The following is a 16,133-nucleotide window of genomic DNA, read 5'->3' as shown; positions in this document are numbered from 1 at the left end:
ACTTTTTACCGATTATAGATCTTGAATATTGACCGATCATCATTTAAACAGCCGCTCTAAGTATTTGATCAGATCCCCTCCACCTTGTAAAAAATGTGATGTTCTGCATATAGTAATTGCCTCTAGAGCAACTAGAAAATCTGACATAAATTACAGTTTTCGGTTCATTGCACCCCCTGAATGAGATCTCAACATCACCGCAAACTATAGGCGCCGTCCTTGACCATAATCGGAACTTCATGGACAATTTCAAAGCGATCAGCGCGACCTTTGCGTTTTCTAATGGAATAATATTAATACTATGCACATATTCACTTTGACCTAATTACAAATATTGACCGATCTTTATCAAAACAGGCATGCTTATTCGATTGCCCGACCCCCCTCTCCATGTAAAATTTCACGATGTTCGGACCATAACTGCGGCCTCTGGAGCGACCAGAAAAACCTACAAAAATTAAGTATATATGTTCCATTTCATCCCCTAAATATTAACCGATCTTTACCAAAAACAATAGGGGCCTTCATTGACCAGAACCCATCCTACATGCAAAATTTCGTGAAGATTGGTCCATAACTGTGGCCTGTATCGTGTTTACAAATTATAATGGACAGACGGACTGACACACATATCTAGATCGACTCAGCTAGCCGAGATATGACAATCGGTGGGTCTAGGACCAATATTTCGCGGCATTTCAAACTTATGGGGCTGCACAAATCTATAATACCCTGACAACATAGTTGTGTAGGGTACAAAAATCCGCATCAAATATTCTGACCCCTTAACTATTTGGTATGGAAATTATTCAATTTATTTTTTACTGAAATTCCATTACACAATTTATTTTTCTGTTTCCAACTCCTTCCCTATTTGATTCCACAAATTTTTTCCTCACAATAATTGCTTAAACAATCTGTCAAAACCACTTGTTTCTTCCGAAAAAAAGCAAAACAATTTACTAAAGAAAACTAATTTTCACAACAGCCCAACAAAAATCCTCTGAATGACATAAAACCAATATAAAACAAATCAAGGAAAAAATTCACTTCCTTTAAAAAAACACAACAAAGAACTCAACTTTTGACACCAAAAGTGTCAAAGAATATCCCAGAAAACCCCCCAACCAAAAAAGGCTCACATCGTTGATTTCCAACATACAGAGAAAAAAATCAATTCAATAAACCACAAATCTTAGCCACAAAAAAAAACTCCACCTCACACCCCCTCGACTAAATGAGAAAAAATCCTTTAGCCTGAGAATTTAAAATAAGCCAAATAAATCGGCAACAACAACAACAACTTGACTACAGAAATCAAAAACATGCGGGAAATCTTCCATAACGAAATGAAAAGTTGAAAATGTAGAAAAAAAAACAACAACACCAGCAACGAATGAGATTGAAAGAAATGGAATGAAGGCTTGTTAACTTAACTCGTAACATAAAATAACAACAACAAAAACAACAGCAACAAAACGATAACATCAATGACAACATAAAGTTTTCGATTTTTTGTTTTGTTTTGAAGCTCCAAGGAAATAACAAAAGTTGTAAAACATTTAGGATAAATGGTGTTACGAGTATTTTACATCGAATTTTCGTGTGGGGTTTCCCCACACTCCTTTACTAGTTTGAACAAGAGAAGCAACAAGTCAAATTGAAGTTCAGAAAATAATCCTAGGAATATGCCACAAAAATAGTCCTTAAAAAATCCACGCCTACTGTGGGACAACAAAAATGAGTCCTTAAAAAATCCACGCCTAAAAATATGCTACAAAAATAGTCTTTAAAAAATCCACGCCTAAAAATATGCCACAAAAATAGTCTTTAAAAAATCCACGCCTAAAAATATGCCACAAAAATAGTCTTTAAAAAATCCACGCCTAGAAATATACCCTAGAAAATAGTCTTTAAAAATCCACGCCCAAAAATATACCCTAGAAAATAGTCTTTAAAAAATCCACGCCCAAAAATATACCCTAGAAAATAGTCTTTAAAAAATCCACGCCCAAAAATATACCCTTGAAAATAGTCTTTAAAAAATCCACGCCTAAAAATATACCCTAAAAATTGTCTTTAAAAAATCCACGCCTAAAAATATACCCTAAAAATAGTCTTTAAAAAATCCACGCCCAAAAATATACCCTAGAAAATAGTCTTTAAAAAATCCACACATAAAAATATACCCTAGAAAATAGTCTTTAAAAAATCCACGCCTAAAAATATACCCTAGAAAATAGTCTTTAAAAAATCCACGCCTAAAAATATACCCTAGAAAATAGTCTTTAGAAAATCCACGCCTAGAAATATGCCACAAAATAGTTCTGAAAATTCAGGCCTATAAATATGTCTCCAACATTTTTCTTAAACAAATCCACGCCTAAAATCTGTAAGGAAAGTAGTAAAGTCGGACTGGTCGGACCGACCATATGATACCCTTCACCACTTTGGGAATATTCTACATATGACTCCTAACAGACTCCGTCTTTTCGAAAGAACATTGACATGAAATTGAACAATCTTGAATATGTGATCTGGAACCAATGCTAAATTTCATTTCATTCGGGCACGTTTAGAGTCGTTTGCCGTTTGTAATATATATGGAAGCTGTATCTGCATGTGCACCAATTAAAACCAGTAAGGAAAGTAGTAAAGTCGGACGGAGCCGACTATATGATACTCTTCACCACTTTGAGTATATTCAACAGATGAATCCTAACAGAAGTCGCATTTTTAAAGGACCAGTAAAATGAAATTGGAACCATAAACACATCATTCTGCAACCGATACTAAATTCTTCATTTGGTCAGATATAGAAGCTATATCTAAATCTGAACCGATTTCAGGAAACTTAACACACATCATTCTAGACCTAATTTGTTACGCTGTGCCAAATTTCGTGCAAATCGAAAGATATATAGGGACTTTGGTGCACCATTTACATTAAATCTGACGAAAGTATATGTGGGAGCTATATATAAATCTGAACCGATTTTCAGGCAACTTTACACACATCATTCTAGACCTAATTTGCTACGCGGTGCCAAATTTCGTGCTTAAATCGACTCAAAAAGTGATTCTATGCATATTCTCAAAAGGAGCCATGGGTCTATCTCGATTATTTTTGCATGTTACAAACATATGCACAAAAACATACAGGGTATTATACCAGAAAATAACCTCAAAACATGGGGGCTACCAGAAAAAATTGACCAATATTTGTAATTTATAGTGGAGAGATGTGCTACCTAATAAGAACTCGACGTACTAAATTACAGTCAATTTGGTCGAAAAATCCGATCAGAACCCCCAAAATACCAAAAAATTTGGGGTACCGTTATATGGGTACTACCAGAAAAACTAGACCTATATTTATAATTTTTAGTGGAGTAATTTGGTACCCAATAAGAACCCAATGTACAAAATTTCAGCGAATTCAGTTATAAAACGAGCCCAAAAACCCGAAAATATTGAAAATTGGGGGTGCCCTTATATGGGTGCTTTCCGAAAAAAATGGACCTTTATTTATAATGTTTGGTAGGGAGATTTGCTACCCAATAAGAACACAAAGTACCAAATTTCAGTGAATTCGGTCGAAAAATGCGATCAAAACCCCCAAAATACCGAAAATTGGGGGTAATCTTATATGGGGGCTATCCGAAAAAATGGACCTTTATTTATAATTTTTGGTAGGGAGATTTGCTACCCAATAAAAACTCAATGTACAAAATTTCAGGGAATTCAGTTAAAAAACGCGCTCAAGAACCTCAAAATACCGAAAATTTGGGGGTACCCTTATATGGGGGCTATGCGAAAAAATGGACCGTTATTTATAATTTTTGGTAGGGAGATTTGCTACCCAATAAGAACACAAAGTACCAAATTTCAGCGAATTCGGTCGGAAAATGCGATCAAAACCCCCAAAATACCGAAAATTGGGGGTAATCTTATATGGGGGCTATCCGAAAAAATGGACCTTTATTTATAATTTTTGATAGAGAGATTTGCTACCCAATAAGAGCTCAAAGTACCAAATTTCAGCGAATTCAGTTAAAAAACGCGCTCAAGAACCTCAAAATACCGAAAATTTTGGGGTACCCTTATATGGGAGCTATGCCTAAACGCGGACCGATTTTTTCCAATTTCAATAGGGTTTGTCCTTGGGCCAATTAAGTGACCTGTGCCAAATTTCATCCAAATCGGATCATAAATGCGAACTGTACTTTGTTAACAAAAATACATGGACGGACGGACAGACGGACGGACGGACGGACAGACGGACATGCATAAATCGACTCAGAAAGTGATTCTATGCATATTCTCAAAAGGAACCATGGGTCTATCTCGATTATTTTTGCCTGTTACAAACATATGCACAAAGACATAATACCCTGTACCACAGTGTGGTGAAGGGTATAAACAGCTATAGCGTCATTCTAGTCTCAAATTCATTTTTACGAAGCTTTGCAGACATCATTCCATACTAAATTCAGTACGCTGTACCAAATTTCGTGCAAATCGAAAGATACATAAGGACCTTGTTTCACCATTTACATAAAATCGGACGAAACTATATATGGGAGCTATATCTAAATCTGAACCGATTTTCACGGAACTCAGCACACGTCATTCTAGTCCTAATTCATGACGCTGTGCCAAATTTCGTGCAAATCGAAAGATATATAGGGACTTTGGTGGACCATTTACATTAAATCGAACGAAAATATATATGGGAGCTATATCTAAATCTGTACCGATTTTCAGGAAACTTAACACATATCATTCTAGACTCAATTCAGTGCACTATGCCAAATTTCGTGCAAATCGAAAGATACATAAGGACTTTGTTTCACCATTTACATTAAATCGGGCAAAATTATATATGGGAGCTATATCTAAATCTGAACCGATTTTCACGAAACTCAGCACACGTCATTCTAGTCCTAATTCATGACGCTGTGCCAAATTTCGTGCAAATCGAAAGATATATAGGGGCTTTGGTACACCATTTACATTAAATCGGACGAAAATATATATGAGAGCTATATCTAAATCTGAACCGGTTTTCACTGAACTTAGCACACATCACTATAGACTAAATTCACTACGCTATGTCAAATTTCGTGCAAAGTGAAAGATATATGGGGACTTTGGTGCACCATTTACCTAAAATCGGACGAAACTATATACGGGAGCTATACCTAAATCTGGACCGATTTTCACGAAACTTAGCACATATCATTCTAGACTTAATTCAGTACGCTGTGCCAAAATTCGTGCAAATCGAAGGATTTGCAGGGGCTAATATCCGTAAATCGGCCAAATATATATATGGGAGCTATATTTAAATCTGAACCGATTTTTCCCAATTTCAATAGGGTTCGTCCTTGGGCCAAACAAATAAGCTGTGCCAAATTTCATCCAAATCGGATCATAAATGCGACCTGTACTTTGTTAACAAAATTACATGGACGGACGGACATGCGTAAATCGACTCAGAAAGTGATTCTATGCATATTCTCAAAAGGAACCATGGGTCTATCTGGATTCCCTTTGCCTGTTACAAACATATGCACAAAGACATAATACCCTGTACCACAGTATAGTGGTGGTCCATTCATCCCCCAAATATTAACCGATCTTTACCAAAAACAATAGGGGTCTTCATTGGGCCGAACCCATCCTACATGCAAAATTTCGTGAAGATTGGTCCATAACTGTGGTATATATCGTGTTTACAAATTATAATGGACAGACGGAAGGACACACATGTCTAGATCGACTCAGCTAGGACCAATATATCGCGGCGTTACAAACTCTTGGGGCTGCACAAAGCTATAATACCCTGACAACATAGTTGTGTAGTTTATAAAAATCCACGTTTATATGGAGAGTTCCAAAACCATTTTTAAACCAGTTAGCGGAGCAGTATAGTCGGACGGGGCCAACCATATAATACCCCACACAACTTCCACGAAAATCTTATTTTGTGTGGTCTATATTCCGACCTTGGGCTTTAGTTGACTCTCTTGATCTTCACCATAAGTTGTGTTGTTATTCGGCTTTCAATTGTGTCCGATAGACCGGCTCGGAAAACACAACAAATTAAGTTTTCGGTTCACTTCATCCCAATATTATTATCTGATCATCACCGAAAATTATAGGCGTTGTCCTTGACCATAACTGCATCTTCATAGAGAATTTCAAAGCGATCAGCGATATTTTTCCGCCCTCCAGTATGGTAATGGGTTACTAAATAATATATGAATATGTAAGCACCTGTAAATATTTAAGTGTAACTCCCACATCCGAGTACATAGGACAATATAATTGGTATCAATTTAAAGGTCAACCACTCCTCTTGTATATATTATAAACTTCTCGGATCTATGTCTTTCAGGGTTAAATATATACGCTATAGAATACAAATTTTGTTATTTTGCACACAAAATTCAGAATCCATTGGACCCGCTTAATACTGACCGATCTTTATCATAATAGGCATGCTTATTCTTTGGCCCGATCCCCTTCTTCATGTAAAAATGTTTAGCCATAATTGCGGCGTCTGGAGCTACCAGAAAATCAGACAAAAATAAAGTTTTTGATCCATTTCATCCCCTAAATATTAACCGATCTTTACCAAAAACAATAGGGGTCTTTATTTGGCCGAACCCATCCTACATTAAAAAATCCACACCTCTTGATAGACCCTAAAAAATAAAATAAATTCCAGTTCCTGATTGTTTTTTGTTATGAGAGTCAAGGCTGCGTATACGTATTGCCGGTAGTCATACGCAGTGGAGAACCGGATGTTTAATAAGCAGCTTCTACTAGTTTTATTTCCGAATTTTTTATTAATTCCTAATGACTCCCTGGAATCCACTTTAAAAACTTTTTTCATTTTACCACCTTCAGTTGCTAGAGACTTCATTAAAATAGGACCAATATTTCGCGGCGTTACAAACTCTTGGGGCTGCACAAAGCTATAATACCCTGACAACATAGTTGTGTAGGGTATAAAAATCCACGCTTATTGATAGACCCTAAAAATGTTATTAAACAAATTCACGCCTATTTATAGACCCTAAAAAATAAATTCACAGCTCCTGATTGTTTCTTGTTGGTGAAAGTCTAGGCTGCGTATACGTATCGGCGGTAGTCATACGCAGTGGAGGACCAGATGTTTAATAACCAGCTTCTACTATTTTTATTTCCTAATTTTTGATTGTTTTATTAATTTCTAATGGGTTCCTGGACTCCACTTTTAAACTTTGTTTCATTTTACCTCTTGCGGTTCCTAACGACTTCATTAAAATATTACTTTGACCCCAAAATAAATCATCATTAACTCTAAAAAAATAAAATTCTTGTACAGGGGTTATTTCCTCCTGTTTTCCCCCATTCCCCTTCGAATTGTTAACTGTTTGAAAGTCTCGATTTTTGTTCACCATATAAAGGAATTGTTGAAATAAAATAAATTCGATTTACTTCATTGTGTGCCGGACGGAGAGAGGCAGGACGGGCCGTTTTTTTGTTCGAATGTTCGAACCAAATTGCCCGAGTTATATTTTTTATTGCGTGTAAATCCCAGCCAATTGAACCAGCTAAAGGGTCATATAATAAATTACCTTAACAACATTTTTAGCCTTCCCCGTGGACCACAGGTCGGTCGGGCAAAGGAACATGGCCGTCCTACAAGAAAATTGTAACACAAAGTCATTACATTGCCACTGCCAAAGAATGTGGGGATCAAGTCAGGAAAAAAAGTCAGGCGAAAGAAAACACCAGTCGCCAAAGCAGGGAACAAGAAAATTGAATCACAACCGCCCGAAGCAAAGCACCGAACATGCAACATTTTGTGGCTTTGGATGACCGAAAGAGGAATGGCATATAAAGATAATTACCCATACAGGTCGACAAATCAATTTACGTTCGAGTGTTAAAATGGCAAACCATGGTGGTTGGCCGGAACGACACAGCCATAGACTTTGTTGGCATTCTGTGGCTGACTTTACTGCTGCAGGATTGTCCTCTCACTCCGCGCCCTTAGCCTTGTCTCTACTTGCAAAGATAACCCTCTTAATGAAGCCAGTCAACCAACCATCCGACCAGCAGTTACAAAAATATCCTTTATAAGCAAATTTATTGCCTGACTTGGTGGCATGACTCCGGCATAGCTCTGGCATGGAATGTGACTAAGAAAACGGAAACACCAGAAAATCACAAGACTAATAAAGCGAAAGGAAGATGAACGGAAATCACGACTTAACATACAATATACCCGGATATGAGTTAACTTGTTCGGGGAGTAAAGAAATAATTTTCGAAACACACAAAAGATGGAGGAAAGGACGAAAAATGTGAGCATGATGGAAAAATAAGTATTTTTATGGAAAAATTCTAGAGCCATATGAAAATGGATTTAAAAATTAATAAATTCGAAATAACTGGTTATTAAATATCTGGCCCCACTCGACGTATAACTACCGGCAATACGTATACGCACCCATGACTCTACAAGTAAAAACAACCAAGAGCTAGATTTTATTATCTAAAAAGAGGCGGAGGGTATTCAAATAGGCGTGGATTTTTTTTTAAATATTTTTTCAGGGTCTATCAAGAGGCGTGGATTTTTTTAAAAATATTTTTTTCAGGGTCTATCAAGAGGCGTGGGTTTTTTTAAATATTTTTTTCAGGGTCTATCAGTAGGAGTGGATTTTTTTAAAAATATTTTTTCAGGGTCTATCAATAGGCGTGAATTTTTTTAAAAATATTTTTTCAGGGTCTATCAATAGGCGTGGATTTTTTTAAAAATATTTTTAAGGTCCTTCAAATAGTCGTGGAATTTTTTTAAAAATATTTTTTCAGGGCTGTGGATTTTTTTAAAAATATTTTTTCAGGGTCTATCAATAGGCGTGGATTTTTTTAAAAATATTTTTTCAGGGTTGTGGATTTTTTTAAAAATATTTTTTCAGGGTCTATCAATAGGCGTGGATTTTGTTAAAAATATTTTTTCAGGGTTGTTGATTTTTTTAAAAATATTTTTTTCGTGGTCTATCAATAGTCGTGGATTGTTTTAAAAATATTTTTTCAGGGTCTATCAATAGGTGTGGATTTTTTGAAAAATATTTTTTCAGGGTCTATCAATAGGCGTGGATTTTTTTAAAAATATTTTTAAGGTCCTTCAAATAGCCGTGGATTTTTTAAAAATATTTTAAGGTCCTTCAAATAGCCGTGGATTTTCTATGAATATTTTTTCAGAGACTATCAATAGGCGTGGATTTTTAAATAACATTCTCAAGGCCTATCATAAGGCGTGGATTTTTTAAATAACATTCTCAAGGCCTATCATAAGGCGTGGATTTTTTAAAGAATCTTTTCAAAGGCCTATCATAAGGCGTGGATTTTTTAAAGAATCTTTTCAAAGGCCTATCATAAGGCGTGGATTTTTTAAATAACATTCTCAAGGCCTATCATAAGGAGTGGATTTTTTAAAAATATTTTTAAGGTCCTTCAAATAGCCGTGGATTTTTTTAAAAATATTTTTAAGGTCCTTCAAATAACCGTGGATTTTTTTAAAAATATTTTTAAGGTCCTTCAAATAGCCGTGGATTTTTTTAAAAATATTTTTAAGGTCCTTCAAATAACCGTGGATTTTTTTAAAAATATTTTTAAGGTCCTTCAAATAGCCGTGGATTTTCTATGAATATTTTTTCAGAGACTATCAATAGGCGTGGATTTTTTGAATAACATTCTCAAGGCCTATCATAAGGCGTGGATTTTTAAAAAATATTTTTAAGGTCCATCAAATAGCCGTGGATTTTTTTAAAATATTTTTAAGGTCCTTCAAATAACCGTGGATTTTTTTAAAAATATTTTTAAGGTCCTTCAAATAGCCGTGGATTTTCTATGAATATTTTTTCAGAGACTATCAATAGGCGTGGATTTTCTATGAATATTTTTTCAGAGACTATCAATAGGCGTGCATTTTTTAAATAACATTCTTAAGGCCTATCATAAGGCGTGATTTTTTGAATAACATTCTCAGGGCCTATCAAAAGGCGTGCATTTTTTAAAATGTATTTTTCATTGCCTATCATGGTGTGGCGTAGGGGATGATAGATACCAACCAACTGCTCTTATTGGCTTTAACATGACGAAGTCCAGGCTTATATTGGTCCCTCATTCATCTCAATTATGGACACTGACCTCCCCGTGGGGCCACTTGGGGTAGCTATTTTTATCACCCGGTGAAATAGTGAGCTAATATGTGCCACGAGTTCACCCCTAAGAACAATAAAAAAATGAGTTGAGGCCTCGGGTTAGTTGCCCACTCTCGGAAAATCCTTCCTACTATGAAAAAGCAAAGAAAAAGAAAACCAAAGTCACCTAATGTTGACGACTCCCGCAAACGTATAAAGGACCACGATCTGCGAATCTGCACTTGGAATTTGCGCACGTTGTACAGAACAGTTGCAGTGTTCGCTTTGGCGGATGTACCCAAGAAGTACAAAGCCGATAATATTGCCTTACAGGAAATGCGATGGAAATGGGCTGGCGTAAGTAAATCAGATGATTACGCCCTGTATTATAGCCGCCATGAAACGAGACGTGAATTTGGCTGCGGATTTATGGTTAACAGGAGAGTAAAAGACCTCGTCTACAGATTCACTCCAGAAGATTAGCGAATTGCTATAAGCCGTATAAAAGCGAAGTTCTTCTACGTCAGTCTCATTTGCGCCCATGCTACGACCGAAGATAAAGATGAGCAGACCAACGACATATTTTATGAGAGCCTAGAAACAGAGTATGATCGCTGTTCTGACCATGACATTAAAATTCTGCTAGGAGATTTTAATGCAAAAATCGGAAGAGAAAATATCTTTGGTCCCACTGTCGGAAAATTCAGCCTCCATTAAAAACCATGGCATGAGGTTGATTGACTTCGCGGCAGTAAAAAACATGGTACTCAACTCAGCAGCACCAGATTCAAGCATTTCGATATACACAAGGCCACTTTGATTTCTCCCGATCGAACAACAAGAAATCAAATCGATCATGTTGTTATAGACGGAAGGCATTCATCCAGTGTTTTAGACGTCCGATCGATCCGGGGAGCGAATATCGATTTGGATCATTACCTTGTGGCAGCCAAGGTACGCACCCGTCTTAATGTTGCTGCAAAGGTGCGATCTAATGTAATATGGAAATTTGAGATCGAAAAGCTACAAACACCACAGATAGCAGAAGCCTACTCCGCTCAACTTATCCATTTGCTTGACGAAAGCTCTCCTTGTCCCGATAATAATATAGAAGCACAATGGCAGAGAATTGCCCACTCCCTAAAAACTGCAGCAAAAGCAACACTTGGGTACTTAAGACCACCATCAAGAAATTCGTGGTACGATCAGGAGTGTCATAATGCTACTGATATGAAAAATGCAGCGTATAGGGCAACCCTGCGGACTGTAGCAACACGTAATGCGATGGAGAACTATCAGGAGAAAAGGAGAGAGGAAAAATGTGTTTTCAGAAAAAAAGAAGAAATAAAAAGACATGAGCCAGAATGAAGTCCGAAAATTCTACCAACGGGTAAAACACCAAACCGAAGGCTTTGGTACAGGCACATCCTCCTGTAGAGATGAAGAAGGAAACTTGGTGGTAGATACAGACAGCGTGCGGAGGATCTGGAAGGAGCATTTTGAAAAACTTCTGGTATCAAATAGTAGCTGTGAAGTGGATACCCCAGAACCAATAAGAGATGATGGTATAGAGTGTATACCACCTAGCCAAGATGAGGTCATAAAAGCAATTAATCGGCTCAAGAACAATAAAGCAGCAGGAGCCGATGGGTTACCAGCCGAAGTATTCAAGACTGGTGATCAGATGCTGGCAAGGAGCATGCACCAGCTGATTAGTATAATTTGGCTAGAAGAGTGCATGCCCAATGATTGGAACCTCAGCATCTTGTGTCCCGTGCACCAAAAAGGAGGCAAGACGATATGTGCCAACTATAGAGGAATTAGCCTTCTTGCCATCGCATATTCGCACTGGATACCACCAATGTACTGTGTGAACGATTGAAGCCAATGACCAAAGGCATTATTGGACCATACAAATGCGGCTTCAGACCTGGCAAATCCACCATTGTACAGATTTTCACTCTGCGCCAACTCCTGGATAAAACCCACGAAAAACACATCGACACATACCACCTATTCGTCGTCTACAATACCGCATTCGACAGCCCTATCCGTTCAGAGGTGTATAAAGCCATGTCTGCGTTTGACATTCTTGCAAAATTAATTCGGCTATGTAGGATAACTTTAACAGGCACAAGATCAGCAGTTAAAGTCGGAAAGGACCTATCGGGGCTCTTTAATACAGATTGGGGATTCAGACAAGGTGATAGTTTGTCGTGTGACCTTTTTAACATCCTGCTGGAAAAGTTGATACGAGACGCAAAGGTGAACTGAAATGGCACTCTGTATACCAAACAACACATGTTACTCGCATACGCCGATGACACCGATATAATGGGTCGAACATTGCGAGCGGTATCAGCCACCTTTGAACAAATTGAGAAGGAGTCTGACAAAGTGGGTCTGGCAGTAAACGGCGAGAAGACTAAGATGGTATCAACCCGCAAGACGTCAAGTAGACCAACTGTGGAACTTGAGAACTACAGCTTCGAGGTAGTTAAAGACTTTATATAACTTAGTATCGCCATAAATAAAACGAATGACATCAGTTTTGAAATTCGGAAAAGGATAGTGATGGTCAACCGATGCTACTATGGTCTGAGCAAACTACTCAAAAGCAAGGCCACCTCCCCCCAGACCAAACCCACAATACGCTGATTCTACCCGTGCTGTTATACGGATCTGAAGCATGGGTACTTGCGCAAGCAGATGAGGCAGCTCTTGGAGTGTTTGGGAGAACAATTCTCCGAAAGATCTATGGACCGATCGGCGTTTACGGTGAATAACGCCGTCGAATGTACCATGAATTGTACCAGCTATTCTCGGACATCGGCATTTGTAGACGTATTGAGCTGCAGCGACTACGTTGGCTAGGTCATGTTGTGAGCATGGATGAAGATGCCCCAGCTCAGAAGGCATATAAAAGCGAACCAGCTGATGGTTCACGCGGAAGGGGAAGACCACGAATAAGATGGAAAGACCAAGTGGAAGACAACATTGCCGAATATGGTCTTTCAAATTGGAAAAACTGGGCGAAAGACCGATGCGCCTGAAAATCTTTTTTAAGCTCGGCTTATGGAACGAAAGTTCTGTCACAGGCCAACTAAGTAAGTAAGTACAATAGACGTGGATTTTTATACCCTACAAAACTATGTTGTCAGGGTATTATATCTTTGTGCAGCCCCAAAAGTTTGTAACGCCGCGAAACATTGGTCCTAGACCCACCTTTAAGTATACCGATCGTCATATCTCGACTAGCTGAGTCGATCTAGACATGTGTGTCCGTCCGTCTGTCCATTATAATTTTTAAACACGATACAGACCACAATTATGGACAAATTTTCACGAAATTTTGCATGTAGGATGGGTACTGGCCATCGAAGACCCCTTTTGTTTTTGATAATGGTCCGTTAATATTAAGGGGATGAAATGGACCAAATACTTAATTTTTGTCGGTTTTTCTGGTGGCTCCAGAGGCTGCAATTATGGTCCAAACATCTCGCATTTTTACATGGACAAGAGGATCGGGCCACAGAATAAACATGCGTGTATTTTTTTTTTTATTTATTTGTTTTACTTTCAATGTTCTGAAAATTTAATTTGTGCTTTTTTAATGAAAAAAGGTCACTGTGGCACGTGTACAATCACGTATAACCACACAATGACGGCCACCATAATGACCATGATGTGGTTGTTGTTGTTGTTCCGTTTGGGGGCTAAACACAAAAACATGGTATTATCATTTCATGGAGTTGTAATTTGCCCATGATTATGGCTTTTATGTATGTGCGGGTGTGTTTCATCCGACATTTTGTTCTATATTATTTTTTACTTTTGCTTCCTCTTTTCATTTATTTTCGCAAATTGTTCCATGGTCCATAGTTTGTAGCTCTACTGCGGGAGGCGGTGTGGTGTTCACGCTAAATACCATATCGTGCAATATGGGAATACCACTCATACACAAACACATCGACACACATCTGGACGTAATAACATCATGACGCTGTTCAAAATTGTTGGTCACACTGATATAGGTTAGGTTTCCACTCAATTAAATACATGGGGTGTGAACACCCCTTTTTGGTATAATTGTGATAGTTGTTGCTCTTGTTGTTGTGGTGGTGACTGAGCGGAAATCACAACAACGATATGTCGAATTATATATGTACATACACAAGTACGTCGACCAGGGCACACATCCACACTGACGTCCGCATCATGCAGCTGACTTTTTTTTTTGAAAAGCAAACTATGTCGGTTTTGGCGCAAAAATAATGATAATTGCTAACTATGCAGGAGGGTGACAGTGAATTGAGGTGTATTCGTTGAGTAACTCGGTTAGTGGCTTCTAACTTTGTTTGGGGTGGGGTTTTGTTTTGTGTATTTTGGTCAGGTAACCCACATTAGTTGGGTTGGTTGTTAGATAGGGAGGGTCGTGGCTGAAAAAATACCATCGAAAATATTCCATAAAATATCCACGCCTCTAGATATGCCCTAAAAATGATGTTTAAAAAATCCACGCCTATAGATATGCTGTAAAAATGATGTTTAAAAAATCCACGCCTATAGATATGCTGTAAAAATGATGTTTAAAAAATCCACGCCTATAGATATGCTGTAAAAATGATGTTTAAAAAATCCACGCCTATAGATATGCTGTAAAAATGATGTTTAAAAAATCCACGCCTATAAATATGCCCTAAAAATGATGTTTAAAAATTTCACGCCTATAGATATGCCCTAAAAATGATGTTTAAAAAATCCACGCCTATAGATATGCTTTAAAATGATGTTTAAAAAAATCCACGCCTATAGATATGCCCTAAAAATGATGTTTAAAAAATCCACGCCTATAGATATGCCCTTCTTCGACCCACCTTACGTTCGCATTGTCTTTTTATTTGCCTTATATATGTTTGTTCCTTTTTTTCGCAAATTCATATTTGTATTCTATGAACTCATAATGGCCCATGTCGAGTTGAAGTAAAGGACCTTGACTTATGTTAATTATCCGGCAGAGTGGATTATTTTGATTAACACCAGGTCTTTTCATGTTTGCTAGTTAAACAACACAATTTTAAATTATACTAATACACATGTAAATATTTACACAAAAAATTTCTTTTGTAGCAATTAGCAACTGTGTGCGTGCATGTGTATGTGTGTGTTTGCTTGTGGTTGACCCCAAAAACTAGGCAAATAAAATATTATCCTAAAAGTAGACAATTAATTTAGTCAATTATTGAAATTAATTTCAATAAAAGTTTAGAGGGTCACCATGCGCCGGTTTTGTGGTTTTGAAAGCTAAACCCTACACAGCTTCTTTGGAGGCAAAAAAAGTTTATGCCCCAAAATATGCTTTTGAATTTTGATATATCCTCTTTAGTGAACAAATTTAATCATGTCTCAGTTTAATTGTATAATTTAAAATCAGCTTTATTTCCGCCATCCTTGAAGTATGCTTTGCTTTGCTCTGCCAAACAAAAGCGAATAACTTTTGCCAACTGACCTACTTTGTAGGCGACTACTTATACCCCATAAACTTAACTAAAGCATAATTTCAGGGTTCATTGAAGGCAATTCAAATCCATTGTTTGATTAGCAACAAAGCAAGCAAATACATCTTATTAACACTTAATGAAACTGGGCAAAACAAATCAGGCAAAAAGTTTTCCATTTTCGGTTTTTTGGAAACAAAAGAAGAATGGATGAAAATATATTTTTGTAGGCCTGGATAGTTTTAAAATATTTTATTGCATACTTAGTAGGCCTGAATAGTTTACAAATATTTTTAGGGTATAATTTTAGGCTTGGATTTTTTAAAGTATAATTTTTAGGGCATATTTAGAGGCGTGGATTTTTTAAAGTAGAATTTTTAGGGCATATTTAGAAGCGTGGATTTTTTAAAGTAGCATTTTTAGGGCATAT

The sequence above is a fragment of the Musca vetustissima genome, unplaced genomic scaffold, assembly GCF_032173495.1.
Source record: "Musca vetustissima isolate MV318-11 ecotype Yass unplaced genomic scaffold, APGP_CSIRO_Mvet_v1 utg74863, whole genome shotgun sequence".
NCBI lineage: Eukaryota > Metazoa > Arthropoda > Insecta > Diptera > Muscidae > Musca > Musca vetustissima.
This window is presented reverse-complemented; position numbering follows the sequence as displayed.